The sequence below is a fragment of the Chiloscyllium punctatum genome, chromosome 33 (assembly GCF_047496795.1).
Source record: "Chiloscyllium punctatum isolate Juve2018m chromosome 33, sChiPun1.3, whole genome shotgun sequence".
In the NCBI taxonomy this organism is placed as follows: Eukaryota; Metazoa; Chordata; class Chondrichthyes; order Orectolobiformes; family Hemiscylliidae; genus Chiloscyllium; species Chiloscyllium punctatum.
In genome coordinates this window covers 54,581,263-54,585,933 of record NC_092771.1, presented here as the reverse complement: position 1 = coordinate 54,585,933, position 4,671 = coordinate 54,581,263, and the positions used below count along the sequence as shown (strand labels likewise).

At 45.0% G+C, this 4,671-nt stretch overlaps 1 non-coding gene across 1 annotated transcript; it reads right to left on the bottom strand.

The window, feature by feature from the left end:
- Nucleotides 1–2,221: 2,221 nt before the first annotated feature.
- trnal-aag (transfer RNA leucine (anticodon AAG)) lies at nucleotides 2,222–2,303 on the bottom strand. Its single transcript has one exon. It is a non-coding gene; the product is annotated as a tRNA-Leu (tRNA).
- Nucleotides 2,304–4,671: the final 2,368 nt, after the last annotated feature.

Genomic DNA, 4,671 nt, shown 5'->3' with positions numbered 1-4,671 from the left:
CACACCTGGACATGAGCCTCATGGATACCAACTGAGTTGGAAACCTGTGTGGGAATCGATGAGAAAAAGCGACTCAATAAAGTTTAACAAGTTCCACGGTGCTTTTTAGAAATGCAGTTTCTGTTCACCTCAATCCAAAAGGCAGTTTCTGAACATAGTAACAGTAGTCAAAAGGTAATTACCTCACCCCACCCCCACTCTGGAAGAGGTGCTAACTGCCCTTGATTGCTTTTTGTTCACGATGTGAAGAGCTCTCACGCCTGAGTCACCGTCACGTCTCTGGTTGCTGAGTGAATCACAAAGAAGGGCTTTCTCCAGAGCTGCAACTGCCTCACTTCCCCACACGCCCTCCCCGTTTACATTTTCCTGCTCGTCAGTGATTTAAAGAAAACCAAATGGATGCGATATCATTCTGTAGCCTCTCTGTCGATTCCTCCGTTTCAGTTCCAATGTGGCTTAGATCTCGGGGCGCACCTTAATACTAGCGACGCTATAAAAGCACAGGTCCAGAGGTTCCTCTGAGAGTGTAAGTTCTTTCATTGCTTTTGCTGATTGAATGAGCCACTAACGTGCAAACTGCTCCAAAATATGATTCAGGACCTCTGGTGCCAATTCTCGCACGTTGAACAACGACAGACACCTTCCAAATGAGGTCTTTCGGAGACGACTTTGGGATACATTTAACAGACAGACAAGTTCAGGAATCCGTGGTGCACTGTGACACCAGCGCATCAGCTTCTTCCCTGTCTTTGAACCGGGCCGCCTGCGCAAGGAATGCAAATGCGGTAATGCTTTTCGTGGAAGGATCAGAAGGGGGTAACTACACTCTCAAACAGAATGGCATATGATCAGAACCAGGTTGGAGAAAAACTTTACAATGCTTTGCACGGTAATTAAATGGAATTGCATTGCATTGCACTACGAGAGACGATTTATTCAAGCAAACTCGAATGCAGGTTTGCACATGGGAAAGCAAGCAAGAAAGCTCCGTTCTTGTCGATGTCAAAGGCTGCAGTTGAAGAACAAAGCAGAGTCTGCCCAGTTTTGAACTGGGGACCTTCCGCGTGTAAGGCGAACGTGATGACCACTACACTACAGAAACAAGCTTCGGTCGCCCCCGCTGCAGCTCAGTGCCATCCAGCACTGAAAGTTGAAGCCATTCTACCTTTCACCTTTCTGTTTCCGTTAGCTCGTTGTTTCATGGGACTTGTTTAATTTTGGCTATGTGGTGAGCATGGACGAGATACACCGAAGTATCTGTTTCCACGCGGTGTATCCCAATAACGTTGTGTTGCTTACACCTGCTTTAAAGAATTACGTTTTTGCGGAGCTTACCGTCACAGTGTGTGGCAAAATCATTTAGTCCGTTCGACTGCTCACGGGAAAGGTAGCATTGTGAAACAATGCAGAAACGAACGACTTCCTTACTTTTGCTCCGACTGACCATACTCCGTGAAAGTTTCCCAGATTCTCAGTTGAGGATTTTTGCAGCTGGAAGTTACCTCAGAAACCCTGTTAATTCGTAATGTATTGAGCGAATCGCAAAACAGAAAGCATTTAACACGGAACACAAACAAAACGGGAAAACCAAATGCATTTTCAGACACAGCGAGCATGAATGCTAAATGTGAGACAGTCCGGGGGCATGAGCCATAAAGTAATCACACAACTAACAACAGGGCAATTCCAAACTACTCTTTCAAACATACTGGAGACTGAGTGCACCACCACTTCCAGACAATGCTGCAAAGAGACAAAGAAAGAACATAATAAGAATGGGCCATAAAAAGTGAATTTCACCAATCACAGTCTCGATTAGATTACCTTTCCCTTCCGATAACTCCAGGACGGAAATGAAGGAAGTGGGAGAAATTCAATAACATATGACATCGAAATACATTGGAACGATTTTCTCATTGGCCAGAAAACCAAACAACGACAAGCCGAGTCACCGTAGGACTCTGTTTCGCAACAACGATGAAATAACAGTCTCCATTCGGTTCCAGTAAAAGTTCAACTTGCCTGGAACAGAAAGCAACAGTAGAGCCGCTGGCGATTTTCCGCGCGGGAGGCGAACACGATCATGACAGCACACTTTGGAAAATTCGGCACTTTGCCACACCGCAGTCAATTCCCCGGGAAGCAAACTCACTTTTCTTCTGTTTTGAACAGAAATGCAGCAGGGATTGAAACAGCATTTAAACCAGCTGCTCTGCAGAAATGGCAGCGGTGGGATTCGAACCCACGCCTCCGTCGAGACTGGAGCCTTAATCCAGCGCCTTAGACCGCTCGGCCACACTACCAACACGCCCGCGAGTCCATTTTCTTGCACTTCCAATTGTGTTCCTGCATAACAACAGATGTAAACTCACGTGAAAAGGGTTCCATGATCCCTCTTCGACTCGCACAGCTGCTGGGATGTGCCCGTCTACAATATCAATTTCTCAGCAGTTAACGATAGCCCATCAATCCAGACAAAAATCACTGGTAAGCTGAGTCTATCTTCTCAGACTGGATTCAGCCACAAATGTATCTGTGAGTGCGTGAGAATACAGACAGACTAGTTGAGGAATCCGTGGTGCACTGTGACACCAGCGCATCAGCTTCTTACCTGTCTTTAAACCGGGCCGCCTGCGCAAGGAATGCAAATGCGGTAATGCTTCGTGGAAGCATCAGAAGGGTGTAACTACACTCTCAAAGTGAAGGCATATCACCATTTTCAATTCTTTCCACAGTATTTAAATGGGATTGTATTGCAGTTCACTTCGAGAGCAGATTTGTTCAAGCAAATTCGAAGGCAGGTTTGCAAATGGGAAAGCAATCAAGAAAACTCGGTTCTTGTCTATGTCAAAGGCTGCAGTTGTAGAGCAAATCAGTTTGCGCCCTCTTTCGAACTTGGGACGTTTCGCGCGTCAGGCGAACGTGATGACTGCTACACTACAGAAACAAGCCACAGTCGCCCCTCCTACGGCTCAGTGGCATTCAGCACTGAAAGTTGAAGCCATTGTACCTTTCACCTTTCAGCGCGTTGCTGTAATTGACATCTTGAAAACGTTAAAAAAAAGACACTCTTCCAACTCAGTTCCAACACGTTTCCAACTCAGTTATTATCATTGTGGCTCGTGTCAAGGTGTGAATGTCTCTGCAGCAAATTGCACGTTTCACGTAAAATGCAGAAAAACATGCACACCAACCTGCACCAATACCTGTCTCCTGTTATTAAACTGTTATAGACAGAAACACCAGCACACAACCTTCCACCACTACCCTGTCTCCTGCCAATAAGCAGATATATGCAGAAACACACACAACCCTCCTTCCATTAAGTAGATATACACAGAAATACACACAACTCTCCACCAAAACCCTGTTTCTTGCCAATAATCAGATATACACTAAAACACAAAACACAAGCCTCCACCGCCACGTTGTCTCATGCTATCAAGCAGATATCTACAGAAGCACATACACACACAACCCTGCACCAACACCTTGCCTCCGAACAATAAGCAGATATACACAGAAACACACACAAATCTCTAAAACACCTTCCTGTCTCCTGCCATTAAACAAATATAACAGAAACACACACACACACAACTCTTCACGACCACATTGCTTTCTGCCATTAAACAAATATACCCAGAAACACACACACAATCATTCACAACCACACTGTCTCCTGCCATTACACAGATCTACACAGAAACACACGCACACACACTCACACACACAATGGTCTACGATCACACACTCACCGGCAATTAAACAGGTATAAAAAGAAACACACACACATCTCGACCCCATCCCCCTGTCTCTTGCCATTAAATAGACATACACAGAAACACACACAAACCCCTTCACCACCACATTGTTTTCTGCGTTTAAACAGATATACACAGGAACACACACACACGCACACACACTCCTTGACACCCAATTTGTCTCCTGTCATTGAGCAGGTATACACAGAAACACACACGCAACCCTCCACCTGTCTCCTGTAATTAAACAGATATGTACAGAAATACACACACAAAACTCCAGCACCACCCTGTCTCCGGCTATTAAACAGTTATACACAGAAACACACACACACAATCCTCCAACACCATCTTGTTCTCCTATTATTAAGCAGAGATATACAGAAATACACACACAACCCTCCACCACCACCCTGTCACCAGTCCTTAAACAGATATACACAGAAACACACACACACACAAACCTCCATGACACCCCATCTCCTACCCATAAACAGATATATACAGTAACACATATACAAATCCCTCCACCACCGCCCTGTCTCCTGAAATTAAGCATATATACACAGAAACACACACACACCATCCTCCTCCAACACCCTGTCTCCTTGCAAATAAACAGATGTACACAGAAACATACACGCATATCTTCAGCACCACCCTGTCTCCTGCCATTAAACAGATATACACAGAAACACACATGCACACAACCGTCCACGAACACCAGTCTGTCTCCTGTCATTAAGCAGATATATACAAAAAAACGCACACAACCCTGCACCACCACCTTATCAACTACAATTAAAGAGACTGGCACAAAAAAAATCGCACAGACAGCCCTACACCAACACTCTGTCTCCTGGCATTAAACTGATATACACAGAAACACACACACACACACACAAAC